This window comes from Elephas maximus, chromosome 3 (assembly GCF_024166365.1).
Source record: "Elephas maximus indicus isolate mEleMax1 chromosome 3, mEleMax1 primary haplotype, whole genome shotgun sequence".
NCBI classification, from domain to species: Eukaryota; Metazoa; Chordata; class Mammalia; order Proboscidea; family Elephantidae; genus Elephas; species Elephas maximus.
In genome coordinates, this window is record NC_064821.1 from 200239500 (window position 1) to 200267266 (window position 27767).

Below are 27767 nucleotides of genomic sequence, written 5' to 3' on the forward strand. Positions count from 1 at the left end.
CGAGGTGGGCGGTGGCCACCCCTGGGCCAGAACGCGCTCCCGCCACTGCCGCTGCAGACGACGCTGACAACTATTCACGAACTTGCCTGCTCAGCCCAGTCGCGGAGCAAAAGTATTCCCGGACCGGCTGGGACGGTAACACATGGAGAGCTGCTGGGTTCCGCGGTTGCCAGGAGACCGCTGGTGGCGCCGTGCTGCTGCAAAAAAGCCGCGGACCGCTGGAAAGGACAACGCAGAAGGACTGCGCCTCCCTGCGGCAGCAACATTCCTAGGGCTCTCAGAAACATCTTGGCTCAGTCACCGCAGTGCTGCGTTGATGGTATACCGATAAGCATAGCTGTTTTCTAAGCAGTTAAACCGGGTTCGATTCCCGGCCAACGCAGTAAGCTGACATTTTGCCAGAGGCCCGGCACAGGGCCGTCTTGCCAGGTATGGCTGACGGAGTCGGCACTTGGCTCGGTGTGTATGTGTGGGAGAAGGAAGGAGGCGCCCAGCGTTTTGGGGGTGCTGCGAGCAAGAGGAAAGGGCGCGGAGTGCGAGGGGAGGCCGGGCCGGGCGACTGGAGGCCGGAGCAAGGTCCACGGCTGGGGCCGAGGGGTGCGGAGGCGCTGAGTGCAGGTGGCGCAGGCAGGACGGGTGGCCCGACGCTCCCTGGTGGTCTAGTGGTTAGGATTCGGCGCTCTCACCGCCGCGGCCCGGGTTCGATTCCCGGTCAGGGAAGCCGTTCTTCTTCCTCTCTGCCCACAAACAACTTGCCGCGCACCTCCCTCCACACCTGCCTTTTAGCCAACGCTTGCAGGCCCAGCACACCGCCTGGCCCGCTGCCGCCACCAATGCCATCCGATCCTTTTCGACCCGCTCGCCCACCACAGGCCTACTTGCTCGTCCGCCCTGGCGCTGGCGCTGGCGCCGGCGCAGGCGCTCGCGTTCTCTGGCATCTGTCAGCCCCAAAGCCCACAGGCCAGGACAGCCTCTGGCCGGCGGTGGCCAGGAGCGGAGCCCGCGTCCTCGCTGCTGCCAGCGCGCGCCCTGGCGCGTGCTTGCATTTGGCTCAGCTACCAGGCCAGACCCGGGCTGGGGGAGCCAAGCTTGTGAAGGCCCAGACCCTGAGCAGGGCGACGGCGGCCGGGAGACAGAAGAACGTGAAAGGGGAATCTGGGAATGCCCGGCCAGCTGGGGGGTCCGGGTGGGGTCGGAGGGGGGGGATGAGAGTAAGGGGGAGAGAGGAATGTGAGACCGGGGGCCGTCGGGGAAATGGACATGCCCAACGGCTGAGGGGCGGTGGCAGCAGGTAGCCTTCCCCGACTCTCTAACACGACGGTATTAGCAAGGCGCCAACAGATCTCAGCGTGGACAGAAATTGACGGAGAACACCCCTACTCCCGCCCCCCGGATTGTACGACCCATGCATTTTATCCCACTCCTGCCTTACCACATATCTATCCCGGTGTCCATCCCTCCTTCCACCCCGAGCGTCCCTCTTGTTAACTCATCGATGATGCCGCGCCTGGTAGATGGCAGACGGCAGTCATCCGCGTCTTGCAAGGCCTGCGGACAGAGAGGGTCTAATATTTGCTTCAAGACTCTTTTTCTTAGAAATCAAGTTTGCACGCAAGGAAACGCACAAGCCTCACGCCAGACAGTCGTTCCTTGGGTATCTTCGTGGTTCTCTTCCCACTCACCTCCCCTTCCCGCTCTCTCTGTCTTTAATTGTGGTGAAAGTATACTTAAGACAGAATATACCATTTTCACCATTTCTGAGTGCAGAATTCAGTGGCTTTAAGGACGTTCGCCGTCTTTTCTAACCGCCACGAATATCCATTTCCACTTTTTTTTTTTTTTTTAGTCATTCCCAAACCAACCCTGTCCCCACATAATGAGGGCCTCCTGTTTCCCCTTCCCGGCTACCCCGGGAAACGTCTATTCTCCTTTGTTGGTCTGGGAAGTTACCTGTTATACAGACGCGACGAAAGTAAAATCATACAACGTTTGTTGTTTTGGGTCTGGTTTACTTGACTCGGCGAATGTCTTCAAGGTTCATGCCTGTTGTGGCATGAGCATAACTTCATCCCTTGGGGTGGCCGTTCACGGGATTTGAAGAAAGAGATGGCTTTTGAAAAGGGCGATGGGGTGGATTCTGACTCCCGGCGACCCCATATGTCTGAGAGTAGAACTGCACTCCGCGGGCTTTTCAGCGGCTTGGAATGTCAGGGCAGTAGAAGGCCAGGCATGGAAAGGCATAGCCTTGTGAGCAGGAACCCGTGTGATCATAGAGAAGCTTACTGTCACCCCAGGCATTTCCTTCCTTGCCCCTGTTTCGTGAGTTGTGGATAGATGACCGCAGTGGAGGAAGCTGGCTGGTTGTTCGGATGGCACGACACAAAGGACAGGGAAAGGTGAGGGAAACCCAAAAGAGGGGACAGACGTGTCCTGAGTGCTGGCAGGTGGGAGAAGGAGTCCAGATGTCAGAGTGTCCAAGGCGCCCTAGGGCAGGAGGGGGCGCAGCGAGTGCGGCCGCCCAGTCAGGTGCCGGCGCTGCAGAGGCTTGGGGGCTTCGGAGCATTATGCCAGGCCAGTGTGGAGATGAGGGTGGGGACATGGGAGGGGCGGGAGCGACCCTGGGGATGCCGGGGGTGGCCAGCCCGGTGGATGTGCGTCATCAGGGCAAGGCAAGGCGTTCGTGTGATAGAGGTCTGTGGTGGCGGGTCAGGCGGAGGCTGGAAGGACCACTAGATGGCTAGCTGGGTGGCGGGGGTGGGGGGGAGCGTTGGGAGGGTGGGCTTAGGTCCCACCCAGATCCAAGGGCACGTCATGAGACTGGACCCGGCCAGACAAGGTTGCCCGCGGTGCTGTGCCTGAAGTCACTCAACCTAAAGAGTGGGAGGTTGATTGGGGGCAAGGGTGCTGTCGAGAGAGAGCCAGCGTGAGACAGGGACCGGGAGACAGAGAGGGAGACAGAGATAGAGACAGAGACGGACAGACAGAAGAGGGAGCGAGAAACAGACAGACACACAGAGAGACACGCAGAGAGAGATTAGAAGAGAAGGGAAGAGAGAAAAACGTCTGGAAAAGGCCGTGAGGTCTTAGGGCGCGCGACTGGCCCAGAGGCTTAAACGTCCCTTTGTCAGGACACGGGAGTGCGTTAGGTGCGCGTTTGGGCCACCGTGGGGTGCGGTGGGGTGGGACGGGGGACTCAGTGGAGATTGAAAGAGGCCCGAGCAACAGAGGCCTCCAGTGACCTTTGGCCAAAAGTTTGGATCGTGGTAAGGGGGAGGCGGGCAAGGAAGGCGCGTGTTTACCACTGTGTTGTGGAGGAGTGGGCTAAAGTGACTGTACTGACATGACTTTCATTGTCTCGTGCGCGATGATGACCAGGACATGGTAGGGGAGCGTAATGCGTTGCTTTTCCGAGTATGGATCCGGCCGTGCGACTTCCTTGGTAATGGTCCAGCAAGGATGGTGTCATTTTGGGAGCGTGGCCAGGAAGGGTGGTGAGATGGGAAGAGGCATGGAGTCCCCGCGGACAAAGCCCGCGTGTTGCACGGTGGTCCTCTGTGAAGTGAAACGTGTGGCTAAGGTTTCGTCAGGGTGATGAAGAGAAAAGGGTGGCTGCCCGGGAGAAGTGTTGCGGTAGAGGCCACTGAAGGTCGGCGCCGGAGCGCGGTGTGCTTTCGGCCCCAGGGTGTGGGAGAGGCGCAGGGCGCTGGCACACTGGTGGGCTGCAGGTGGGAGCGGAGCCCCAGGGCTCTGGGAGAGTTGCCCCGAGTGTAGTAGGAGAGCCAGAGCAGAGCAGAGCAGAGCAGAGCAGAGCAGAGCAGAGCAGAGCAGAGCAGAGCAAGCAGAGCAAGCACTGAGCAGGCGGCGGTGTGAATTGGGGCAGAGCGACCAAAAGGGGACAGGGGACTGCATGGGCCGGGAATCGAACCCGGGCCTCCCGCGTGGCAGGCGAGAATTCTACCACTGAACCACCCATGCGCTGCCGGCGTCCGGGCGGCTGGCTCCAGCCTGTGCCCCTGCCCTGTCTTCGCTGGCCCGCCGCTGGGCTCAGGACGCTGCTCACTACCTGGCCGGAGCGTCTGTCTCTCTGCTCCCCTAGAGCTAGGCAGGCGGCGGCGGCCAGCCTGGGGCCGGCGGCCTGGTGCGGGTGGGCGGGACGGGCGGGCAAGGGAAGGGGTCTGGGCGACCGACGTGGAAGAGAGGCAGGTGCCAGGCGTGTCGAGGGTCCTGGACGGAGGCGGAGGGAGAGAGGTAGTCCCTGCCCATCCCGTGGCTGGGAGGAAGCCTAGAGCCCGAAGGAGCCTGGTCGGCCAGCGCCAATCCCAGCCAGGCCAGGTGGCCTGTGGCGCGCAGAGGTGCTAACAGCTGTCCCGGCGGCGACCCCCGGCATGCACCCCCAGGACCCCCTTGGGCGGCCAGTTTTCTCGCCCGTGCTTGGGGGTGTGGGCACAGGAGGTCCGGGAGCAAGGGAGCGGGACGCCTGCATCCTCCTGTGGCGGCTGCCTGCCAGCGGCGGGACGTCGGACAAAGTGGCCACAGCGGTCTGAGCCTGCCTTCCGCCCTCCGTCCTCCGGCCAGCCGCACTCCTTAGGATGCTGTGCTGGAGGGGTGGGTTGTGGAGCGGGAGCCGGCCGACCCATCGAAAGAGCTCTTCGGCAGCAGAGAGGTCGTTGGCGCGGTGGGTCTGCTCCCAGGCAGCGGCTACCCGCGTGGAACTGGGATGTGGCACGCCCGAGGTGGACCGGGCCCTGTGCCCGGCTCTGGCTTCTCCTCGCCAGCCGGTGGTGGGGCTGAAAATGCAGCGGCATGGCCGGTGTGGGGAGGCAAGGTCCCCAAACTCAACAAGCGCGGAGACCACGGGCTGAAGAGAGGGCGCAGCGGGTGTTAGTGGGAAGGGGATTCGGGGCGGGAGAGAGGAATGGGCAGGAGGCTGGTGTGGAAAGGGCGGGATGATGGCCAAGGTTTTGGGTGGTGTGGTGCTGCTTGCAGCAGCGCAGGGCAAAAGCGAGTTGCTGCTGTTCAGCGGGCAGAAGGTGGAGGACCACCGGGGAGGGCTTTCCGCACGGGCCAGATGGAGCCCACAGACACACGCAGGCAAACGGGGCTAAAGACCAGGGGCGGATTAACCAGGAAGGCCGGTGAGCAGCGGCTTGCGTTGAGCCAGGGTCGCGCGCACGGGCGGGCTCCACTGTATTGGCTCCCTACTCTGTGGTGAGCGGTTTCAAGTGGGCTTCACCACATCCTTGCTGTGGTGGGAGAGCGGTGAGATCGTGAGCTGCAGATTGGTGGGAAGCCTAACAATTGGACCCGTGCCTACCTTGCTTGTTGGGTAATCGGGGCCTGACAAAGACAGAGAGAGAGGGAGAGGGAGAGGTGAAAGACAGAGGGAAGAGGGAAAGGGCGAGGGCAGAGAGAGGACAGGGGTAAGAGAGAGGAGGTAGCTGTGATGGGAAGTCGAGAAACCGCGCGGATGCGGGGGCAGGCAGGTAGGAGGGGTGCGTTTCATGGTGGGCAGTTGGGCTGGGGCTGGCCGGAAAGGCAGTTACCAGAGGGGTTCAAGGCGCTGGAGCATCCTAGCTGTCAGGGATGTGCCTGACAAGTTAGGGTGTCGGAGCGGGGTGGGGCCACGGGCTGGAGGCTGGAGAGGCAGAAGGATTGCACGGCCCGAGCGTGGACAGTCGCCCAGTAAAGGGCAGAGACGCGTGTGGTGAAGGCTGGGGACAGTAGGTGGCTGTTGCCAAAAGGTTGTCTTGTCAGGAGTGGGATTCGAACCCACGCCTCCAGGGGAGACTGCGACCTGAACGCAGCGCCTTAGACCGCTCGGCCATCCTGACGGCGGCTGTGGGCGCGTCGCCGCTAGCCCGGCTGCGACGCCGCGCCAACGCCGGTGCCCTGGGCCGGTCGGCGCGCCTCCTGGACGGCCTTGCGGCTGCGCGACCGACGGACGGACGGACGGACGGACGGACGGACGGACGGCGCGCGCGAAGGCTCGGAGCCGAGCGCCACCAAGGCCGGCCGACCCGGCGAGGTGCCCGGCCAACTCCCCCACGCACCGTCCCCCGGGCCCCGCCAGCCGCTGCCCCGGCCTCCGTCCTCACGTCAGCTCTCGCGCCCACCAATGCCTCCTCCTCCTCGCAGACGTTTTCTGCCCGCTCGATCCCCTTTCTTTCTCCCGGCGCTTTCGCCGCCGTGGAGGGAAGCGGCCGCCGCGCACGCGGAGCTTCGGTATCCCCCGGGCCCGGCCCGGGTGCCAGGCTGCGTGGACGGCGAGGATGGAGGTGGGCGGGGCGCGCTCTGTCGCCGAGCATGCAGCGAGCAGGGGGCAGGAAGAGGCGTCGGCGTCGGCGTCGGAGTCGGCGTGGTGTGCAGCGGCGGCGGCGGGAGAGCGTTCTGCACCCCGGACGGCCACCGCCGTCCTCGTTAGTATAGTGGTGAGTATCCCCGCCTGTCACGCGGGAGACCGGGGTTCGATTCCCCGACGGGGAGGCAGACGCCCTTTTTGGCCTCTGCCGCCACGCACCCGGCGCCCGCTCTCAGACCCAGTGGCCGGCGCAATGCCCTGCCCTGCCCTGCCCCGCCCTGCCCTGCCCTCCGCGCTCCACCTGGGCCCTTGGCGTCATCCTCTGCGGGGCACAGCCCACCCTCCGCCCACCTTCCCTTCCAATCCTCCTGGCCAAGGCGCCTGGTCGCCTGCCAGCCACAGCAGCCTTCTCGGGTCCCGGCAGCGCTTGAGGAGCGGCCCGTCCCCAGCGGATGGGTGTCTTCCGCCCCCCGGCTCAGGGTCGCCGACCGCCGCCCAGCGACTCCGGCTCCCAGGTGCCAGGTGGAGAGCGGCCTGTCGGAGATGTGCACCGTCTCGGTGCCGGCTGTGGCCTAGCCGAGCGTCGCCGAGCGGCCGCGACGTGGCGGAGAATGGAAGGGGCTTGGCGAGCCGGAGGTGTGGAGCAGGCGTGCCCCGGGGGCAGGCCGCAGCCGGGAGCTCAGGGCCGGGGGTGGGGGGCCGCGCGCCCTGGAGCGCCCCGCTGCGGGCGGGAGGCCGGAGGAAGCGAGCGGGAGAGCGCCCCCCAGCGGCGGGGCGGAGGAGGGCGGGGCGGGGGCGTGTGGAGAGCGGCGGGGCTCGGCTGGCGCCGGGCGGCGGCTGGTGGTGCTGTGAGGGCCCGGAGCCGCGGACGGGTGAGCCAGGCGTCGAGAAGGGTCTGCGCCCGGCGGCGGGCGGCGGCGGCGGCGGCAGCACGCTGGTGCGAGTTCCGCGCGGCATCTTGGGCTCGTCTGGGCCGTGCGGCGTTGGTGGTATAGTGGTGAGCATAGCTGCCTTCCAAGCAGTTGACCCGGGTTCGATTCCCGGCCAACGCAGTGGGCTGACTTTTTGCCAGAGGCCCAGCCCAGGGCCGTCTTGCCAGGTATGGCTGACGGAGTCGGCACTTGGCTCGGTGTGTATGTGTGGGAGAAGGAAGGAGGCGCCCAGCGTTTTGGGGGTGCTGCGAGCAAGAGAAAAGGGCGCGGAGTGCGAGGGGAGGCCGGGCCGGGCGACTGGAGGCCGGAGCAAGGTCCACGGCTGGGGCCGAGGGGTGCGGAGGCGCTGAGTGCAGGTGGCGCAGGCAGGACGGGTGGCCCGACGCTCCCTGGTGGTCTAGTGGTTAGGATTCGGCGCTCTCACCGCCGCGGCCCGGGTTCGATTCCCGGTCAGGGAAGCCGTTCTTCTTCCTCTCTGCCCACAAACAACTTGCCGCGCACCTCCCTCCACACCTGCCTTTTAGCCAACGCTTGCAGGCCCAGCACACCGCCTGGCCCGCTGCCGCCACCAATGCCATCCGATCCTTTTCGACCCGCTCGCCCACCACAGGCCTACTTGCTCGTCCACCCTGGCGCTGGCGCTGGCGCAGGCGCTCGCGTTCTCTGGCATCTGTCAGCCCCAAAGCCCACAGGCCAGGACAGCCTCTGGCCGGCGGTGGCCAGGAGCGGAGCCCGCGTCCTCGCTGCTGCCAGCGCGCGCCCTGGCGCGTGCTTGCATTTGGCTCAGCTACCAGGCCAGACCTGGGCTGGGGGAGCCAAGCTTGTGAAGGCCCAGACCCTGAGCAGGGCGACGGCGGCCGGGAGACAGAAGAACGTGAAAGGGGAATCTGGGAATGCCCGGCCAGCTGGGGGGTCCGGGTGGGGTCGGAGGGGGGGATGAGAGTAAGGGGGAGAGAGGAATGTGAGACCGGGGGCCGTCGGGGAAATGGACATGCCCAACGGCTGAGGGGCGGTGGCAGCAGGTAGCCTTCCCCGACTCTCTAACACGACGGTATTAGCAAGGCGCCAACAGATCTCAGCGTGGACAGAAATTGACGGAGAACACCCCTACTCCCGCCCCCCGGATTGTACGACCCATGCATTTTATCCCACTCCTGCCTTACCACATATCTATCCCGGTGTCCATCCCTCCTTCCACCCCGAGCGTCCCTCTTGTTAACTCATCGATGATGCCGCGCCTGGTAGATGGCAGACGGCAGTCATCCGCGTCTTGCAAGGCCTGCGGACAGAGAGGGTCTAATATTTGCTTCAAGACTCTTTTTCTTAGAAATCAAGTTTGCACGCAAGGAAACGCACAAGCCTCACGCCAGACAGTCGTTCCTTGGGTATCTTCGTGGTTCTCTTCCCACTCACCTCCCCTTCCCGCTCTCTCTGTCTTTAATTGTGGTGAAAGTATACTTAAGACAGAATATACCATTTTCACCATTTCTGAGTGCAGAATTCAGTGGCTTTAAGGACGTTCGCCGTCTTTTCTAACCGCCACGAATATCCATTTCCACTTTTTTTTTTTTTTTTAGTCATTCCCAAACCAACCCTGTCCCCACATAATGAGGGCCTCCTGTTTCCCCTTCCCGGCTACCCCGGGAAACGTCTATTCTCCTTTGTTGGTCTGGGAAGTTACCTGTTATACAGACGCGACGAAAGTAAAATCATACAACGTTTGTTGTTTTGGGTCTGGTTTACTTGACTCGGCGAATGTCTTCAAGGTTCATGCCTGTTGTGGCATGAGCATAACTTCATCCCTTGGGGTGGCCGTTCACGGGATTTGAAGAAAGAGATGGCTTTTGAAAAGGGCGATGGGGTGGATTCTGACTCCCGGCGACCCCATATGTCTGAGAGTAGAACTGCACTCCGCGGGCTTTTCAGCGGCTTGGAATGTCAGGGCAGTAGAAGGCCAGGCATGGAAAGGCATAGCCTTGTGAGCAGGAACCCGTGTGATCATAGAGAAGCTTACTGTCACCCCAGGCATTTCCTTCCTTGCCCCTGTTTCGTGAGTTGTGGATAGATGACCGCAGTGGAGGAAGCTGGCTGGTTGTTCGGATGGCACGACACAAAGGACAGGGAAAGGTGAGGGAAACCCAAAAGAGGGGACAGACGTGTCCTGAGTGCTGGCAGGTGGGAGAAGGAGTCCAGATGTCAGAGTGTCCAAGGCGCCCTAGGGCAGGAGGGGGCGCAGCGAGTGCGGCCGCCCAGTCAGGTGCCGGCGCTGCAGAGGCTTGGGGGCTTCGGAGCATTATGCCAGGCCAGTGTGGAGATGAGGGTGGGGACATGGGAGGGGCGGGAGCGACCCTGGGGATGCCGGGGGTGGCCAGCCCGGTGGATGTGCGTCATCAGGGCAAGGCAAGGCGTTCGTGTGATAGAGGTCTGTGGTGGCGGGTCAGGCGGAGGCTGGAAGGACCACTAGATGGCTAGCTGGGTGGCGGGGGTGGGGGGGAGCGTTGGGAGGGTGGGCTTAGGTCCCACCCAGATCCAAGGGCACGTCATGAGACTGGACCCGGCCAGACAAGGTTGCCCGCGGTGCTGTGCCTGAAGTCACTCAACCTAAAGAGTGGGAGGTTGATTGGGGGCAAGGGTGCTGTCGAGAGAGAGCCAGCGTGAGACAGGGACCGGGAGACAGAGAGGGAGACAGAGATAGAGACAGAGACGGACAGACAGAAGAGGGAGCGAGAAACAGACAGACACACAGAGAGACACGCAGAGAGAGATTAGAAGAGAAGGGAAGAGAGAAAAACGTCTGGAAAAGGCCGTGAGGTCTTAGGGCGCGCGACTGGCCCAGAGGCTTAAACGTCCCTTTGTCAGGACACGGGAGTGCGTTAGGTGCGCGTTTGGGCCACCGTGGGGTGCGGTGGGGTGGGACGGGGGACTCAGTGGAGATTGAAAGAGGCCCGAGCAACAGAGGCCTCCAGTGACCTTTGGCCAAAAGTTTGGATCGTGGTAAGGGGGAGGCGGGCAAGGAAGGCGCGTGTTTACCACTGTGTTGTGGAGGAGTGGGCTAAAGTGACTGTACTGACATGACTTTCATTGTCTCGTGCGCGATGATGACCAGGACATGGTAGGGGAGCGTAATGCGTTGCTTTTCCGAGTATGGATCCGGCCGTGCGACTTCCTTGGTAATGGTCCAGCAAGGATGGTGTCATTTTGGGAGCGTGGCCAGGAAGGGTGGTGAGATGGGAAGAGGCATGGAGTCCCCGCGGACAAAGCCCGCGTGTTGCACGGTGGTCCTCTGTGAAGTGAAACGTGTGGCTAAGGTTTCGTCAGGGTGATGAAGAGAAAAGGGTGGCTGCCCGGGAGAAGTGTTGCGGTAGAGGCCACTGAAGGTCGGCGCCGGAGCGCGGTGTGCTTTCGGCCCCAGGGTGTGGGAGAGGCGCAGGGCGCTGGCACACTGGTGGGCTGCAGGTGGGAGCGGAGCCCCAGGGCTCTGGGAGAGTTGCCCCGAGTGTAGTAGGAGAGCCAGAGCAGAGCAGAGCAGAGCAGAGCAGAGCAGAGCAGAGCAGAGCAGAGCAGAGCAAGCAGAGCAAGCACTGAGCAGGCGGCGGTGTGAATTGGGGCAGAGCGACCAAAAGGGGACAGGGGACTGCATGGGCCGGGAATCGAACCCGGGCCTCCCGCGTGGCAGGCGAGAATTCTACCACTGAACCACCCATGCGCTGCCGGCGTCCGGGCGGCTGGCTCCAGCCTGTGCCCCTGCCCTGTCTTCGCTGGCCCGCCGCTGGGCTCAGGACGCTGCTCACTACCTGGCCGGAGCGTCTGTCTCTCTGCTCCCCTAGAGCTAGGCAGGCGGCGGCGGCCAGCCTGGGGCCGGCGGCCTGGTGCGGGTGGGCGGGACGGGCGGGCAAGGGAAGGGGTCTGGGCGACCGACGTGGAAGAGAGGCAGGTGCCAGGCGTGTCGAGGGTCCTGGACGGAGGCGGAGGGAGAGAGGTAGTCCCTGCCCATCCCGTGGCTGGGAGGAAGCCTAGAGCCCGAAGGAGCCTGGTCGGCCAGCGCCAATCCCAGCCAGGCCAGGTGGCCTGTGGCGCGCAGAGGTGCTAACAGCTGTCCCGGCGGCGACCCCCGGCATGCACCCCCAGGACCCCCTTGGGCGGCCAGTTTTCTCGCCCGTGCTTGGGGGTGTGGGCACAGGAGGTCCGGGAGCAAGGGAGCGGGACGCCTGCATCCTCCTGTGGCGGCTGCCTGCCAGCGGCGGGACGTCGGACAAAGTGGCCACAGCGGTCTGAGCCTGCCTTCCGCCCTCCGTCCTCCGGCCAGCCGCACTCCTTAGGATGCTGTGCTGGAGGGGTGGGTTGTGGAGCGGGAGCCGGCCGACCCATCGAAAGAGCTCTTCGGCAGCAGAGAGGTCGTTGGCGCGGTGGGTCTGCTCCCAGGCAGCGGCTACCCGCGTGGAACTGGGATGTGGCACGCCCGAGGTGGACCGGGCCCTGTGCCCGGCTCTGGCTTCTCCTCGCCAGCCGGTGGTGGGGCTGAAAATGCAGCGGCATGGCCGGTGTGGGGAGGCAAGGTCCCCAAACTCAACAAGCGCGGAGACCACGGGCTGAAGAGAGGGCGCAGCGGGTGTTAGTGGGAAGGGGATTCGGGGCGGGAGAGAGGAATGGGCAGGAGGCTGGTGTGGAAAGGGCGGGATGATGGCCAAGGTTTTGGGTGGTGTGGTGCTGCTTGCAGCAGCGCAGGGCAAAAGCGAGTTGCTGCTGTTCAGCGGGCAGAAGGTGGAGGACCACCGGGGAGGGCTTTCCGCACGGGCCAGATGGAGCCCACAGACACACGCAGGCAAACGGGGCTAAAGACCAGGGGCGGATTAACCAGGAAGGCCGGTGAGCAGCGGCTTGCGTTGAGCCAGGGTCGCGCGCACGGGCGGGCTCCACTGTATTGGCTCCCTACTCTGTGGTGAGCGGTTTCAAGTGGGCTTCACCACATCCTTGCTGTGGTGGGAGAGCGGTGAGATCGTGAGCTGCAGATTGGTGGGAAGCCTAACAATTGGACCCGTGCCTACCTTGCTTGTTGGGTAATCGGGGCCTGACAAAGACAGAGAGAGAGGGAGAGGGAGAGGTGAAAGACAGAGGGAAGAGGGAAAGGGCGAGGGCAGAGAGAGGACAGGGGTAAGAGAGAGGAGGTAGCTGTGATGGGAAGTCGAGAAACCGCGCGGATGCGGGGGCAGGCAGGTAGGAGGGGTGCGTTTCATGGTGGGCAGTTGGGCTGGGGCTGGCCGGAAAGGCAGTTACCAGAGGGGTTCAAGGCGCTGGAGCATCCTAGCTGTCAGGGATGTGCCTGACAAGTTAGGGTGTCGGAGCGGGGTGGGGCCACGGGCTGGAGGCTGGAGAGGCAGAAGGATTGCACGGCCCGAGCGTGGACAGTCGCCCAGTAAAGGGCAGAGACGCGTGTGGTGAAGGCTGGGGACAGTAGGTGGCTGTTGCCAAAAGGTTGTCTTGTCAGGAGTGGGATTCGAACCCACGCCTCCAGGGGAGACTGCGACCTGAACGCAGCGCCTTAGACCGCTCGGCCATCCTGACGGCGGCTGTGGGCGCGTCGCCGCTAGCCCGGCTGCGACGCCGCGCCAACGCCGGTGCCCTGGGCCGGTCGGCGCGCCTCCTGGACGGCCTTGCGGCTGCGCGACCGACGGACGGACGGACGGACGGACGGACGGACGGACGGCGCGCGCGAAGGCTCGGAGCCGAGCGCCACCAAGGCCGGCCGACCCGGCGAGGTGCCCGGCCAACTCCCCCACGCACCGTCCCCCGGGCCCCGCCAGCCGCTGCCCCGGCCTCCGTCCTCACGTCAGCTCTCGCGCCCACCAATGCCTCCTCCTCCTCGCAGACGTTTTCTGCCCGCTCGATCCCCTTTCTTTCTCCCGGCGCTTTCGCCGCCGTGGAGGGAAGCGGCCGCCGCGCACGCGGAGCTTCGGTATCCCCCGGGCCCGGCCCGGGTGCCAGGCTGCGTGGACGGCGAGGATGGAGGTGGGCGGGGCGCGCTCTGTCGCCGAGCATGCAGCGAGCAGGGGGCAGGAAGAGGCGTCGGCGTCGGCGTCGGAGTCGGCGTGGTGTGCAGCGGCGGCGGCGGGAGAGCGTTCTGCACCCCGGACGGCCACCGCCGTCCTCGTTAGTATAGTGGTGAGTATCCCCGCCTGTCACGCGGGAGACCGGGGTTCGATTCCCCGACGGGGAGGCAGACGCCCTTTTTGGCCTCTGCCGCCACGCACCCGGCGCCCGCTCTCAGACCCAGTGGCCGGCGCAATGCCCTGCCCTGCCCTGCCCCGCCCTGCCCTGCCCTCCGCGCTCCACCTGGGCCCTTGGCGTCATCCTCTGCGGGGCACAGCCCACCCTCCGCCCACCTTCCCTTCCAATCCTCCTGGCCAAGGCGCCTGGTCGCCTGCCAGCCACAGCAGCCTTCTCGGGTCCCGGCAGCGCTTGAGGAGCGGCCCGTCCCCAGCGGATGGGTGTCTTCCGCCCCCCGGCTCAGGGTCGCCGACCGCCGCCCAGCGACTCCGGCTCCCAGGTGCCAGGTGGAGAGCGGCCTGTCGGAGATGTGCACCGTCTCGGTGCCGGCTGTGGCCTAGCCGAGCGTCGCCGAGCGGCCGCGACGTGGCGGAGAATGGAAGGGGCTTGGCGAGCCGGAGGTGTGGAGCAGGCGTGCCCCGGGGGCAGGCCGCAGCCGGGAGCTCAGGGCCGGGGGTGGGGGGCCGCGCGCCCTGGAGCGCCCCGCTGCGGGCGGGAGGCCGGAGGAAGCGAGCGGGAGAGCGCCCCCCAGCGGCGGGGCGGAGGAGGGCGGGGCGGGGGCGTGTGGAGAGCGGCGGGGCTCGGCTGGCGCCGGGCGGCGGCTGGTGGTGCTGTGAGGGCCCGGAGCCGCGGACGGGTGAGCCAGGCGTCGAGAAGGGTCTGCGCCCGGCGGCGGGCGGCGGCGGCGGCGGCAGCACGCTGGTGCGAGTTCCGCGCGGCATCTTGGGCTCGTCTGGGCCGTGCGGCGTTGGTGGTATAGTGGTGAGCATAGCTGCCTTCCAAGCAGTTGACCCGGGTTCGATTCCCGGCCAACGCAGTGGGCTGACTTTTTGCCAGAGGCCCAGCCCAGGGCCGTCTTGCCAGGTATGGCTGACGGAGTCGGCACTTGGCTCGGTGTGTATGTGTGGGAGAAGGAAGGAGGCGCCCAGCGTTTTGGGGGTGCTGCGAGCAAGAGAAAAGGGCGCGGAGTGCGAGGGGAGGCCGGGCCGGGCGACTGGAGGCCGGAGCAAGGTCCACGGCTGGGGCCGAGGGGTGCGGAGGCGCTGAGTGCAGGTGGCGCAGGCAGGACGGGTGGCCCGACGCTCCCTGGTGGTCTAGTGGTTAGGATTCGGCGCTCTCACCGCCGCGGCCCGGGTTCGATTCCCGGTCAGGGAAGCCGTTCTTCTTCCTCTCTGCCCACAAACAACTTGCCGCGCACCTCCCTCCACACCTGCCTTTTAGCCAACGCTTGCAGGCCCAGCACACCGCCTGGCCCGCTGCCGCCACCAATGCCATCCGATCCTTTTCGACCCGCTCGCCCACCACAGGCCTACTTGCTCGTCCACCCTGGCGCTGGCGCTGGCGCAGGCGCTCGCGTTCTCTGGCATCTGTCAGCCCCAAAGCCCACAGGCCAGGACAGCCTCTGGCCGGCGGTGGCCAGGAGCGGAGCCCGCGTCCTCGCTGCTGCCAGCGCGCGCCCTGGCGCGTGCTTGCATTTGGCTCAGCTACCAGGCCAGACCTGGGCTGGGGGAGCCAAGCTTGTGAAGGCCCAGACCCTGAGCAGGGCGACGGCGGCCGGGAGACAGAAGAACGTGAAAGGGGAATCTGGGAATGCCCGGCCAGCTGGGGGGTCCGGGTGGGGTCGGAGGGGGGGATGAGAGTAAGGGGGAGAGAGGAATGTGAGACCGGGGGCCGTCGGGGAAATGGACATGCCCAACGGCTGAGGGGCGGTGGCAGCAGGTAGCCTTCCCCGACTCTCTAACACGACGGTATTAGCAAGGCGCCAACAGATCTCAGCGTGGACAGAAATTGACGGAGAACACCCCTACTCCCGCCCCCCGGATTGTACGACCCATGCATTTTATCCCACTCCTGCCTTACCACATATCTATCCCGGTGTCCATCCCTCCTTCCACCCCGAGCGTCCCTCTTGTTAACTCATCGATGATGCCGCGCCTGGTAGATGGCAGACGGCAGTCATCCGCGTCTTGCAAGGCCTGCGGACAGAGAGGGTCTAATATTTGCTTCAAGACTCTTTTTCTTAGAAATCAAGTTTGCACGCAAGGAAACGCACAAGCCTCACGCCAGACAGTCGTTCCTTGGGTATCTTCGTGGTTCTCTTCCCACTCACCTCCCCTTCCCTCTCTCTCTGTCTTTAATTGTGGTGAAAGTATACTTAAGACAGAATATACCATTTTCACCATTTCTGAGTGCAGAATTCAGTGGCTTTAAGGACGTTCGCCGTCTTTTCTAACCGCCACGAATATCCATTTCCACTTTTTTTTTTTTTTTTAGTCATTCCCAAACCAACCCTGTCCCCACATAATGAGGGCCTCCTGTTTCCCCTTCCCGGCTACCCCGGGAAACGTCTATTCTCCTTTGTTGGTCTGGGAAGTTACCTGTTATACAGACGCGACGAAAGTAAAATCATACAACGTTTGTTGTTTTGGGTCTGGTTTACTTGACTCGGCGAATGTCTTCAAGGTTCATGCCTGTTGCGGCATGAGCATAACTTCATCCCTTGGGGTGGCCGTTCACGGGATTTGAAGAAAGAGATGGCTTTTGAAAAGGGCGATGGGGTGGATTCTGACTCCTGGCGACCCCATGTGTCTGAGAGTAGAACTGCACTCCGCGGGCTTCTCAGCGGCTTGGAATGTCAGGGCAGTAGAAGGCCAGGCATGGAAAGGCATAGCCTTGTGAGCAGGAACCCGTGTGATCATAGAGAAGCTTACTGTCACCCCAGGCACTTCCTTCCTGTCCCTGTTTTGTGAGTTGTGGATAGATGACCGCAGTGGAGGAAGCTGGCTGGTTGTTCGGGTGGCACGACACAAAGGACAGGGAAAGGTGAGGGAAACCCAAAAGAGGGGACAGACGTGTCCTGAGTGCTGGCAGGTGGGAGAAGGAGTCCAGATGTCAGAGTGTCCAAGCCGCCCTAGGGCAGGAGGGCGCGTAGCGAGTGCGGCCGCCCAGTCAGGTGCCGGCGCTGCAGAGGCTTGGGGGCTTCGGAGCATTATGCCAGGCCAGTGTGGAGATGAGGGTGGGGACATGGGAGGGGCGGGAGCGACCCTGGGGATGCCGGGGGTGGCCAGCCCGGTGGATGTGCGTCATCAGGGCAAGGCAAGGTGTTCGTGTGATAGAGGTCTGTGGTGGCGGGTCAGGCGGAGGCTGGAAGGACCACTAGATGGCTAGCTGGGGGGCGGGGGTGGGGGGAGTGTTGGGAGGGTGGGCTTAGGTCCCACCCAGATCCAAGGGCACGTCATGAGACTGGACCCGGCCAGACAAGGTTGCCCGCGGTGCTGTGCCTGAAGTCAGTCAACCTAAAGAGTGGGAGGTTGATTGGGGGCAAGGGTGCTGTCGAGAGAGAGCCAGCGTGAAACAGGGACCGGGAGACAGAGAGGGAGACAGAGATAGAGACAGAGACGGACAGACAGAAGAGGGCGCGAGAAACAGACAGACACACAGAGAGACACGCAGAGAGAGATTAGAAGAGAAGGGAAGAGAGAAAAACGTCTGGAAAAGGCCGTGAGGTCTTAGGGCGCGCGACTGGCCCAGAGGCTTAAACGTCCCTTTGTCAGGACACGGGAGTGCGTTAGGTGCGCGTTTGGGGCACCGTGGGGTGCGGTGGGGTGGGACGGGGGACTCAGTGGAGATTGAAAGAGGCCCGAGCAACAGAGGCCTCCAGTGACCTTTGGCCAAAAGTTTGGATCGTGGTAAGGGGGAGGCGGGCAAGGAAGGGGCGTGTTTACCACTGTGTTGTGGAGGAGTGGGCTAAAGTGACTGTACTGACAGGACTTTCATTTTCTCGTGCGCGATGATGACCAGGACACGGTAGGGGAGCGTAATGCGTTGCTTTTCCGAGTATGGATCCGGCCGTGCGACTTCCTTGGTAATGGTCCAGCAAGGATGGTGTCATTTTGGGAGCGTGGCCAGGAAGGGTGGTGAGATGGGAAGAGGCATGTTGCACGGTGGTCCTCTGTGAAGTGAAACGTGTGGCTAAGGTTTCGTCAGGGTGATGAAGAGAAAAGGGTGGCTGCCCGGGAGAAGTGTTGGGGTAGAGGCCACTGGAGGTCGGCGCCGGAGCGCGGTGTGCTTTCGGCCCCAGGGTGTGGGAGAGGCGCAGGGCACTGGCACACTGCTGGGCCGCAGGTGGGAGCGGAGCCCCAGGGCTCTGGGAGAGTTGCCCCGAGTGTAGTAGGAGAGCCAGAGCAGAGCAGAGCAAGCACTGAGCAGTCGGCGGCGTGAATTGGGGCAGAGCGACCAAAAGGGGACAGGGGACTGCATGGGCCGGGAATCGAACCCGGGCCTCCCGCGTGGCAGGCGAGAATTCTACCACTGAACCACCCATGCGCTGCCGGCGTCCGGGCGGCTGGCTCCAGCCTGTGCCCCTGCCCTGTCTTCGCTGGCCCGCCGCTGGGCTCAGGACGCTGCTCACTACCTGGCCGGGGCGTCTGTCTCTCTGCTCCCCTAGAGCTAGGCAGGCGGCGGCGGCCAGCCTGGGGCCGGCGGCCTGGTGCGGGTGGGCGGGACGGGCGGGCAAGGGAAGGGGTCTGGGCGACCGACGTGGAAGAGAGGCAGGTGCCAGGCGTGTCGAGGGTCCTGGACGGAGGCGGAGGGAGAGAGGTAGTCCCTGCCCATCCCGTGGCTGGGAGGAAGCCTAGAGCCCGAAGGAGCCTGGTCGGCCAGCGCCAATCCCAGCCAGGCCAGGTGGCCTGTGGCGCGCAGAGGTGCTCACAGCTGTCCCGGCGGCGACCCCCGGCATGCACCCCCAGGACCCCCTTGGGCGGCCAGTTTTCTCGCCCGTGCTTGGGGGTGTGGGCACAGGAAGTCCGGGAGCAAGGGAGCGGGACGCCTGCATCCTCCTGTGGCGGCTGCCTGCCAGCGGCGGGACGTCGGACAAAGTGGCCACAGCGGTCTGAGCCTGCCTTCCGCCCTCCGTCCTCCGGCCAGCCGCACTCCTTAGGATGCTGTGCTGGAGGGGGTGGGTTGTGGAGCGGGAGCCGGCCGACCCATCGAAAGAGCTCTTCGGCAGCAGAGAGGTCGTTGGCGCGGTGGGTCTGCTCCCAGGCAGCGGCTACCCGCGTGGAACTGGGATGTGGCACGCCCGAGGTGGACCGGGCCCTGTGCCCGGCTCTGGCTTCTCCTCGCCAGCCGGTGGTGGGGCTGAAAATGCAGCGGCATGGCCGGTGTGGGGAGGCAAGGTCCCCAAACTCAACAAGCTTGGAGACCACGGGCTGAAGAGAGGGCGCAGCGGGTGTTAGTGGGAAGGGGATTCGGGGCGGGAGAGAGGAATGGGCAGGAGGCTGGTGTGGAAAGGGCGGGATGATGGCCAAGGTTTTGGGTGGTGTGGTGCTGCTTGCAGCAGCGCAGGGCAAAAGCGAGTTGCTGCTGTTCAGCGGGCAGAAGGTGGAGGACCACCGGGGAGGGCTTTCCGCACGGGCCAGATGGAGCCCACAGACACACGCAGGCAAACGGGGCTAAAGACCAGGGGCGGATTAACCAGGAAGGCCGGTGAGCAGCGGCTTGCGTTGAGCCAGGGTCGCGCGCACGGGCGGGCTCCACTGTATTCGCTCCCTACTCTGTGGTGAGCGGTTTCACGTGGGCTTCACCACATCCTTGCTGCGGTGGGAGAGCGGTGAGATCGTGAGCTGCAGATTGGTGGGAAGCCTAACAATTGGACCCGTGTGCCTACCTTGCTTGTTGGGTAATCGGGGCCTGACAAAGACAGAGAGAGAGGGAGAGGGAGAGGTGAAAGACAGAGGGAAGAGGGAAAGGGCGAGGGCAGAGAGAGGACAGGGGTAAGAGAGAGGAGGTAGCTGTGATGGGAAGTCGAGAAACCGCGCGGATGCGGGGGCAGGCAGGTAGGAGGGGTGCGTTTCATGGTGGGCAGTTGGGCTGGGGCTGGCCGGAAAGGCAGTTACCAGAGGGGTTCAAGGCGCTGGAGCATCCTAGCTGTCAGGGATGTGCCTGACAAGTTAGGGTGTCAGAGCGGGGTGGGGCCACGGGCTGGGGCCACGGGCTGGAGGCTGGAGAGGCAGAAGGATTGCACGGCCCGAGCGTGGACAGTCGCCCAGTAAAGGGCAGAGACGTGTGTGGTGAAGGCTGGGGACAGTAGGTGGCTGTTGCCAAAAGGTTGTCTTGTCAGGAGTGGGATTCGAACCCACGCCTCCAGGGGAGACTGCGACCTGAACGCAGCGCCTTAGACCGCTCGGCCATCCTGACGGCGGCTGTGGGCGCGTCGCCGCTGGCCCGGCTGCGACGCCGCGCCAACGCCGGTGCCCTGGGCCGGTCGGCGCGCCTCCTGGACGGCCTTGCGGCTGCGCGACCGACGGACGGACGGACGGACGGACGGACGGACGGCGCGCGCGAAGGCTCGGAGCCGAGCGCCACCAAGGCCGGCCGACCCGGCGAGGTGCCCGGCCAACTCCCCCACGCACCGTCCCCCGGGCCCCGCCAGCCGCTGCCCCGGCCTCCGTCCTCACGTCAGCTCTCGCGCCCACCAATGCCTCCTCCTCCTCGCAGACGTTTTCTGCCCGCTCGATCCCCTTTCTTTCTCCCGGCGCTTTCGCCGCCGTGGAGGGAAGCGGCCGCCGCGCACGCGGAGCTTCGGTATCCCCCGGGCCCGGCCCGGGTGCCAGGCTGCGTGGACGGCGAGGATGGAGGTGGGCGGGGCGCGCTCTGTCGCCGAGCATGCAGCGAGCAGGGGGCAGGAAGAGGCGTCGGCGTCGGCGTCGGAGTCGGCGTGGTGTGCAGCGGCGGCGGCGGGAGAGCGTTCTGCACCCCGGACGGCCACCGCCGTCCTCGTTAGTATAGTGGTGAGTATCCCCGCCTGTCACGCGGGAGACCGGGGTTCGATTCCCCGACGGGGAGGCAGACGCCCTTTTTGGCCTCTGCCGCCACGCACCCGGCGCCCGCTCTCAGACCCAGTGGCCGGCGCAATGCCCTGCCCTGCCCTGCCCCGCCCTGCCCTGCCCTCCGCGCTCCACCTGGGCCCTTGGCGTCATCCTCTGCGGGGCACAGCCCACCCTCCGCCCACCTTCCCTTCCAATCCTCCTGGCCAAGGCGCCTGGTCGCCCGCCAGCCACAGCAGCCTTCTCGGGTCCCGGCAGCGCTTGAGGAGCGGCCCGTCCCCAGCGGATGGGTGTCTTCCGCCCCCCGGCTCAGGGTCGCCGACCGCCGCCCAGCGACTCCGGCTCCCAGGTGCCAGGTGGAGAGCGGCCTGTCGGAGATGTGCACCGTCTCGGTGCCGGCTGTGGCCTAGCCGAGCGTCGCCGAGCGGCCGCGACGTGGCGGAGAATGGAAGGGGCTTGGCGAGCCGGAGGTGTGGAGCAGGCGTGCCCCGGGGGCAGGCCGCAGCCGGGAGCTCAGGGCCGGGGGTGGGGGGCCGCGCGCCCTGGAGCGCCCCGCTGCGGGCGGGAGGCCGGAGGAAGCGAGCGGGAGAGCGCCCCCCAGCGGCGGGGCGGAGGAGGGCGGGGCGGGGGCGTGTGGAGAGCGGCGGGGCTCGGCTGGCGCCGGGCGGCGGCTGGTGGTGCTGTGAGGGCCCGGAGCCGCGGACGGGTGAGCCAGGCGTCGAGAAGGGTCTGCGCCCGGCGGCGGGCGGCGGCGGCGGCAGCACGCTGGTGCGAGTTCCGCGCGGCATCTTGGGCTTGTCTGGGCCGTGCGGCGTTGGTGGTATAGTGGTGAGCATAGCTGCCTTCCAAGCAGTTGACCCGGGTTCGATTCCCGGCCAACGCAGTGGGCTGACTTTTTGCCAGAGGCCCAGCCCAGGGCCGTCTTGCCAGGTATGGCTGACGGAGTCGGCACTTGGCTCGGTGTGTATGTGTGGGAGAAGGAAGGAGGCGCCCAGCGTTTTGGGGGTGCTGCGAGCAAGAGAAAAGGGCGCGGAGTGCGAGGGGAGGCCGGGCCGGGCGACTGGAGGCCGGAGCAAGGTCCACGGCTGGGGCCGAGGGGTGCGGAGGCGCTGAGTGCAGGTGGCGCAGGCAGGACGGGTGGCCCGACGCTCCCTGGTGGTCTAGTGGTTAGGATTCGGCGCTCTCACCGCCGCGGCCCGGGTTCGATTCCCGGTCAGGGAAGCCGTTCTTCTTCCTCTCTGCCCACAAACAACTTGCCGCGCACCTCCCTCCACACCTGCCTTTTAGCCAACGCTTGCAGGCCCAGCACACCGCCTGGCCCGCTGCCGCCACCAATGCCATCCGATCCTTTTCGACCCGCTCGCCCACCACAGGCCTACTTGCTCGTCCGCCCTGGCGCTGGCGCTGGCGCAGGCGCTCGCGTTCTCTGGCATCTGTCAGCCCCAAAGCCCACAGGCCAGGACAGCCTCTGGCCGGCGGTGGCCAGGAGCGGAGCCCGCGTCCTCGCTGCTGCCAGCGCGCGCCCTGGCGCGTGCTTGCATTTGGCTCAGCTACCAGGCCAGACCTGGGCTGGGGGAGCCAAGCTTGTGAAGGCCCAGACCCTGAGCAGGGCGACGGCGGCCGGGAGACAGAAGAACGTGAAAGGGGAATCTGGGAATGCCCGGCCAGCTGGGGGGTCCGGGTGGGGTCGGAGGGGGGGATGAGAGTAAGGGGGAGAGAGGAATGTGAGACCGGGGGCCGTCGGGGAAATGGACATGCCCAACGGCTGAGGGGCGGTGGCAGCAGGTAGCCTTCCCCGACTCTCTAACACGACGGTATTAGCAAGGCGCCAACAGATCTCAGCGTGGACAGAAATTGACGGAGAACACCCCTACTCCCGCCCCCCGGATTGTACGACCCATGCATTTTATCCCACTCCTGCCTTACCACATATCTATCCCGGTGTCCATCCCTCCTTCCACCCCGAGCGTCCCTCTTGTTAACTCATCGATGATGCCGCGCCTGGTAGATGGCAGACGGCAGTCATCCGCGTCTTGCAAGGCCTGCGGACAGAGAGGGTCTAATATTTGCTTCAAGACTCTTTTTCTTAGAAATCAAGTTTGCACGCAAGGAAACGCACAAGCCTCACGCCAGACAGTCGTTCCTTGGGTATCTTCGTGGTTCTCTTCCCACTCACCTCCCCTTCCCTCTCTCTCTGTCTTTAATTGTGGTGAAAGTATACTTAAGACAGAATATACCATTTTCACCATTTCTGAGTGCAGAATTCAGTGGCTTTAAGGACGTTCGCCGTCTTTTCTAACCGCCACGAATATCCATTTCCACTTTTTTTTTTTTTTTTTAGTCATTCCCAAACCAACCCTGTCCCCACATAATGAGGGCCTCCTGTTTCCCCTTCCCGGCTACCCCGGGAAACGTCTATTCTCCTTTGTTGGTCTGGGAAGTTACCTGTTATACAGACGCGACGAAAGTAAAATCATACAACGTTTGTTGTTTTGGGTCTGGTTTACTTGACTCGGCGAATGTCTTCAAGGTTCATGCCTGTTGCGGCATGAGCATAACTTCATCCCTTGGGGTGGCCGTTCACGGGATTTGAAGAAAGAGATGGCTTTTGAAAAGGGCGATGGGGTGGATTCTGACTCCTGGCGACCCCATGTGTCTGAGAGTAGAACTGCACTCCGCGGGCTTCTCAGCGGCTTGGAATGTCAGGGCAGTAGAAGGCCAGGCATGGAAAGGCATAGCCTTGTGAGCAGGAACCCGTGTGATCATAGAGAAGCTTACTGTCACCCCAGGCACTTCCTTCCTGTCCCTGTTTTGTGAGTTGTGGATAGATGACCGCAGTGGAGGAAGCTGGCTGGTTGTTCGGGTGGCACGACACAAAGGACAGGGAAAGGTGAGGGAAACCCAAAAGAGGGGACAGACGTGTCCTGAGTGCTGGCAGGTGGGAGAAGGAGTCCAGATGTCAGAGTGTCCAAGCCGCCCTAGGGCAGGAGGGCGCGTAGCGAGTGCGGCCGCCCAGTCAGGTGCCGGCGCTGCAGAGGCTTGGGGGCTTCGGAGCATTATGCCAGGCCAGTGTGGAGATGAGGGTGGGGACATGGGAGGGGCGGGAGCGACCCTGGGGATGCCGGGGGTGGCCAGCCCGGTGGATGTGCGTCATCAGGGCAAGGCAAGGTGTTCGTGTGATAGAGGTCTGTGGTGGCGGGTCAGGCGGAGGCTGGAAGGACCACTAGATGGCTAGCTGGGGGGCGGGGGTGGGGGGAGTGTTGGGAGGGTGGGCTTAGGTCCCACCCAGATCCAAGGGCACGTCATGAGACTGGACCCGGCCAGACAAGGTTGCCCGCGGTGCTGTGCCTGAAGTCAGTCAACCTAAAGAGTGGGAGGTTGATTGGGGGCAAGGGTGCTGTCGAGAGAGAGCCAGCGTGAAACAGGGACCGGGAGACAGAGAGGGAGACAGAGATAGAGACAGAGACGGACAGACAGAAGAGGGCGCGAGAAACAGACAGACACACAGAGAGACACGCAGAGAGAGATTAGAAGAGAAGGGAAGAGAGAAAAACGTCTGGAAAAGGCCGTGAGGTCTTAGGGCGCGCGACTGGCCCAGAGGCTTAAACGTCCCTTTGTCAGGACACGGGAGTGCGTTAGGTGCGCGTTTGGGGCACCGTGGGGTGCGGTGGGGTGGGACGGGGGACTCAGTGGAGATTGAAAGAGGCCCGAGCAACAGAGGCCTCCAGTGACCTTTGGCCAAAAGTTTGGATCGTGGTAAGGGGGAGGCGGGCAAGGAAGGGGCGTGTTTACCACTGTGTTGTGGAGGAGTGGGCTAAAGTGACTGTACTGACAGGACTTTCATTTTCTCGTGCGCGATGATGACCAGGACACGGTAGGGGAGCGTAATGCGTTGCTTTTCCGAGTATGGATCCGGCCGTGCGACTTCCTTGGTAATGGTCCAGCAAGGATGGTGTCATTTTGGGAGCGTGGCCAGGAAGGGTGGTGAGATGGGAAGAGGCATGTTGCACGGTGGTCCTCTGTGAAGTGAAACGTGTGGCTAAGGTTTCGTCAGGGTGATGAAGAGAAAAGGGTGGCTGCCCGGGAGAAGTGTTGGGGTAGAGGCCACTGGAGGTCGGCGCCGGAGCGCGGTGTGCTTTCGGCCCCAGGGTGTGGGAGAGGCGCAGGGCACTGGCACACTGCTGGGCCGCAGGTGGGAGCGGAGCCCCAGGGCTCTGGGAGAGTTGCCCCGAGTGTAGTAGGAGAGCCAGAGCAGAGCAGAGCAAGCACTGAGCAGTCGGCGGTGTGAATTGGGGCAGAGCGACCAAAAGGGGACAGGGGACTGCATGGGCCGGGAATCGAACCCGGGCCTCCCGCGTGGCAGGCGAGAATTCTACCACTGAACCACCCATGCGCTGCCGGCGTCCGGGCGGCTGGCTCCAGCCTGTGCCCCTGCCCTGTCTTCGCTGGCCCGCCGCTGGGCTCAGGACGCTGCTCACTACCTGGCCGGGGCGTCTGTCTCTCTGCTCCCCTAGAGCTAGGCAGGCGGCGGCGGCCAGCCTGGGGCCGGCGGCCTGGTGCGGGTGGGCGGGACGGGCGGGCAAGGGAAGGGGTCTGGGCGACCGACGTGGAAGAGAGGCAGGTGCCAGGCGTGTCGAGGGTCCTGGACGGAGGCGGAGGGAGAGAGGTAGTCCCTGCCCATCCCGTGGCTGGGAGGAAGCCTAGAGCCCGAAGGAGCCTGGTCGGCCAGCGCCAATCCCAGCCAGGCCAGGTGGCCTGTGGCGCGCAGAGGTGCTCACAGCTGTCCCGGCGGCGACCCCCGGCATGCACCCCCAGGACCCCCTTGGGCGGCCAGTTTTCTCGCCCGTGCTTGGGGGTGTGGGCACAGGAAGTCCGGGAGCAAGGGAGCGGGACGCCTGCATCCTCCTGTGGCGGCTGCCTGCCAGCGGCGGGACGTCGGACAAAGTGGCCACAGCGGTCTGAGCCTGCCTTCCGCCCTCCGTCCTCCGGCCAGCCGCACTCCTTAGGATGCTGTGCTGGAGGGGGTGGGTTGTGGAGCGGGAGCCGGCCGACCCATCGAAAGAGCTCTTCGGCAGCAGAGAGGTCGTTGGCGCGGTGGGTCTGCTCCCAGGCAGCGGCTACCCGCGTGGAACTGGGATGTGGCACGCCCGAGGTGGACCGGGCCCTGTGCCCGGCTCTGGCTTCTCCTCGCCAGCCGGTGGTGGGGCTGAAAATGCAGCGGCATGGCCGGTGTGGGGAGGCAAGGTCCCCAAACTCAACAAGCGCGGAGACCACGGGCTGAAGAGAGGGCGCAGCGGGTGTTAGTGGGAAGGGGATTCGGGGCGGGAGAGAGGAATGGGCAGGAGGCTGGTGTGGAAAGGGCGGGATGATGGCCAAGGTTTTGGGTGGTGTGGTGCTGCTTGCAGCAGCGCAGGGCAAAAGCGAGTTGCTGCCGTTCAGCGGGCAGAAGGTGGAGGACCACCGGGGAGGGCTTTCCGCACGGGCCAGATGGAGCCCACAGACACACGCAGGCAAACGGGGCTAAAGACCAGGGGCGGATTAACCAGGAAGGCCGGTGAGCAGCGGCTTGCGTTGAGCCAGGGTCGCGCGCACGGGCGGGCTCCACTGTATTGGCTCCCTACTCTGTGGTGAGCGGTTTCAAGTGGGCTTCACCACATCCTTGCTGTGGTGGGAGAGCGGTGAGATCGTGAGCTGCAGATTGGTGGGAAGCCTAACAATTGGACCCGTGCCTACCTTGCTTGTTGGGTAATCGGGGCCTGACAAAGACAGAGAGAGAGGGAGAGGGAGAGGTGAAAGACAGAGGGAAGAGGGAAAGGGCGAGGGCAGAGAGAGGACAGGGGTAAGAGAGAGGAGGTAGCTGTGATGGGAAGTCGAGAAACCGCGCGGATGCGGGGGCAGGCAGGTAGGAGGGGTGCGTTTCATGGTGGGCAGTTGGGCTGGGGCTGGCCGGAAAGGCAGTTACCAGAGGGGTTCAAGGCGCTGGAGCATCCTAGCTGTCAGGGATGTGCCTGACAAGTTAGGGTGTCGGAGCGGGGTGGGGCCACGGGCTGGAGGCTGGAGAGGCAGAAGGATTGCACGGCCCGAGCGTGGACAGTCGCCCAGTAAAGGGCAGAGACGCGTGTGGTGAAGGCTGGGGACAGTAGGTGGCTGTTGCCAAAAGGTTGTCTTGTCAGGAGTGGGATTCGAACCCACGCCTCCAGGGGAGACTGCGACCTGAACGCAGCGCCTTAGACCGCTCGGCCATCCTGACGGCGGCTGTGGGCGCGTCGCCGCTGGCCCGGCTGCGACGCCGCGCCAACGCCGGTGCCCTGGGCCGGTCGGCGCGCCTCCTGGACGGCCTTGCGGCTGCGCGACCGACGGACGGACGGACGGACGGACGGACGGACGGACGGACGGACGGACGGCGCGCGCGAAGGCTCGGAGCCGAGCGCCACCAAGGCCGGCCGACCCGGCGAGGTGCCCGGCCAACTCCCCCACGCACCGTCCCCCGGGCCCCGCCAGCCGCTGCCCCGGCCTCCGTCCTCACGTCAGCTCTCGCGCCCACCAATGCCTCCTCCTCCTCGCAGACGTTTTCTGCCCGCTCGATCCCCTTTCTTTCTCCCGGCGCTTTCGCCGCCGTGGAGGGAAGCGGCCGCCGCGCACGCGGAGCTTCGGTATCCCCCGGGCCCGGCCCGGGTGCCAGGCTGCGTGGACGGCGAGGATGGAGGTGGGCGGGGCGCGCTCTGTCGCCGAGCATGCAGCGAGCAGGGGGCAGGAAGAGGCGTCGGCGTCGGCGTCGGAGTCGGCGTGGTGTGCAGCGGCGGCGGCGGGAGAGCGTTCTGCACCCCGGACGGCCACCGCCGTCCTCGTTAGTATAGTGGTGAGTATCCCCGCCTGTCACGCGGGAGACCGGGGTTCGATTCCCCGACGGGGAGGCAGACGCCCTTTTTGGCCTCTGCCGCCACGCACCCGGCGCCCGCTCTCAGACCCAGTGGCCGGCGCAATGCCCTGCCCTGCCCTGCCCCGCCCTGCCCTGCCCTCCGCGCTCCACCTGGGCCCTTGGCGTCATCCTCTGCGGGGCACAGCCCACCCTCCGCCCACCTTCCCTTCCAATCCTCCTGGCCAAGGCGCCTGGTCGCCCGCCAGCCACAGCAGCCTTCTCGGGTCCCGGCAGCGCTTGAGGAGCGGCCCGTCCCCAGCGGATGGGTGTCTTCCGCCCCCCGGCTCAGGGTCGCCGACCGCCGCCCAGCGACTCCGGCTCCCAGGTGCCAGGTGGAGAGCGGCCTGTCGGAGATGTGCACCGTCTCGGTGCCGGCTGTGGCCTAGCCGAGCGTCGCCGAGCGGCCGCGACGTGGCGGAGAATGGAAGGGGCTTGGCGAGCCGGAGGTGTGGAGCAGGCGTGCCCCGGGGGCAGGCCGCAGCCGGGAGCTCAGGGCCGGGGGTGGGGGGCCGCGCGCCCTGGAGCGC

General features: G+C 64.9%; 19 non-coding genes across 19 annotated transcripts; 11 read left to right on the forward strand and 8 right to left on the reverse strand.

Moving 5' to 3' along the window:
- Positions 1-648: 648 nt before the first annotated feature.
- TRNAE-CUC (transfer RNA glutamic acid (anticodon CUC)) lies at positions 649-720 on the forward strand. Its single transcript has one exon. It is a non-coding gene; the product is annotated as a tRNA-Glu (tRNA).
- A 3184-nt stretch (positions 721-3904) lies between these two features.
- Positions 3905-3975, reverse strand: TRNAG-GCC (transfer RNA glycine (anticodon GCC)). Its single transcript has one exon. It is a non-coding gene; the product is annotated as a tRNA-Gly (tRNA).
- Positions 3976-5748: 1773 nt separating this feature from the next.
- On the reverse strand, positions 5749-5831 carry TRNAL-CAG (transfer RNA leucine (anticodon CAG)). Its single transcript has one exon. It is a non-coding gene; the product is annotated as a tRNA-Leu (tRNA).
- A 580-nt stretch (positions 5832-6411) lies between these two features.
- Positions 6412-6483, forward strand: TRNAD-GUC (transfer RNA aspartic acid (anticodon GUC)). Its single transcript has one exon. It is a non-coding gene; the product is annotated as a tRNA-Asp (tRNA).
- A 795-nt stretch (positions 6484-7278) lies between these two features.
- TRNAG-UCC (transfer RNA glycine (anticodon UCC)) lies at positions 7279-7350 on the forward strand. Its single transcript has one exon. It is a non-coding gene; the product is annotated as a tRNA-Gly (tRNA).
- Positions 7351-7616: 266 nt separating this feature from the next.
- On the forward strand, positions 7617-7688 carry TRNAE-CUC (transfer RNA glutamic acid (anticodon CUC)). Its single transcript has one exon. It is a non-coding gene; the product is annotated as a tRNA-Glu (tRNA).
- A 3177-nt stretch (positions 7689-10865) lies between these two features.
- TRNAG-GCC (transfer RNA glycine (anticodon GCC)) lies at positions 10866-10936 on the reverse strand. Its single transcript has one exon. It is a non-coding gene; the product is annotated as a tRNA-Gly (tRNA).
- A 1773-nt stretch (positions 10937-12709) lies between these two features.
- On the reverse strand, positions 12710-12792 carry TRNAL-CAG (transfer RNA leucine (anticodon CAG)). Its single transcript has one exon. It is a non-coding gene; the product is annotated as a tRNA-Leu (tRNA).
- A 580-nt stretch (positions 12793-13372) lies between these two features.
- Positions 13373-13444, forward strand: TRNAD-GUC (transfer RNA aspartic acid (anticodon GUC)). The gene has a single exon. It is a non-coding gene; the product is annotated as a tRNA-Asp (tRNA).
- A 795-nt stretch (positions 13445-14239) lies between these two features.
- On the forward strand, positions 14240-14311 carry TRNAG-UCC (transfer RNA glycine (anticodon UCC)). Its single transcript has one exon. It is a non-coding gene; the product is annotated as a tRNA-Gly (tRNA).
- A 266-nt stretch (positions 14312-14577) lies between these two features.
- TRNAE-CUC (transfer RNA glutamic acid (anticodon CUC)) lies at positions 14578-14649 on the forward strand. Its single transcript has one exon. It is a non-coding gene; the product is annotated as a tRNA-Glu (tRNA).
- A 3100-nt stretch (positions 14650-17749) lies between these two features.
- TRNAG-GCC (transfer RNA glycine (anticodon GCC)) lies at positions 17750-17820 on the reverse strand. The gene has a single exon. It is a non-coding gene; the product is annotated as a tRNA-Gly (tRNA).
- A 1789-nt stretch (positions 17821-19609) lies between these two features.
- Positions 19610-19692, reverse strand: TRNAL-CAG (transfer RNA leucine (anticodon CAG)). Its single transcript has one exon. It is a non-coding gene; the product is annotated as a tRNA-Leu (tRNA).
- A 576-nt stretch (positions 19693-20268) lies between these two features.
- Positions 20269-20340, forward strand: TRNAD-GUC (transfer RNA aspartic acid (anticodon GUC)). The gene has a single exon. It is a non-coding gene; the product is annotated as a tRNA-Asp (tRNA).
- Positions 20341-21132: 792 nt separating this feature from the next.
- TRNAG-UCC (transfer RNA glycine (anticodon UCC)) lies at positions 21133-21204 on the forward strand. Its single transcript has one exon. It is a non-coding gene; the product is annotated as a tRNA-Gly (tRNA).
- A 266-nt stretch (positions 21205-21470) lies between these two features.
- On the forward strand, positions 21471-21542 carry TRNAE-CUC (transfer RNA glutamic acid (anticodon CUC)). Its single transcript has one exon. It is a non-coding gene; the product is annotated as a tRNA-Glu (tRNA).
- A 3101-nt stretch (positions 21543-24643) lies between these two features.
- On the reverse strand, positions 24644-24714 carry TRNAG-GCC (transfer RNA glycine (anticodon GCC)). The gene has a single exon. It is a non-coding gene; the product is annotated as a tRNA-Gly (tRNA).
- A 1774-nt stretch (positions 24715-26488) lies between these two features.
- On the reverse strand, positions 26489-26571 carry TRNAL-CAG (transfer RNA leucine (anticodon CAG)). The gene has a single exon. It is a non-coding gene; the product is annotated as a tRNA-Leu (tRNA).
- Positions 26572-27163: 592 nt separating this feature from the next.
- Positions 27164-27235, forward strand: TRNAD-GUC (transfer RNA aspartic acid (anticodon GUC)). Its single transcript has one exon. It is a non-coding gene; the product is annotated as a tRNA-Asp (tRNA).
- The last annotated feature ends 532 nt before the right edge of the window (positions 27236-27767 follow it).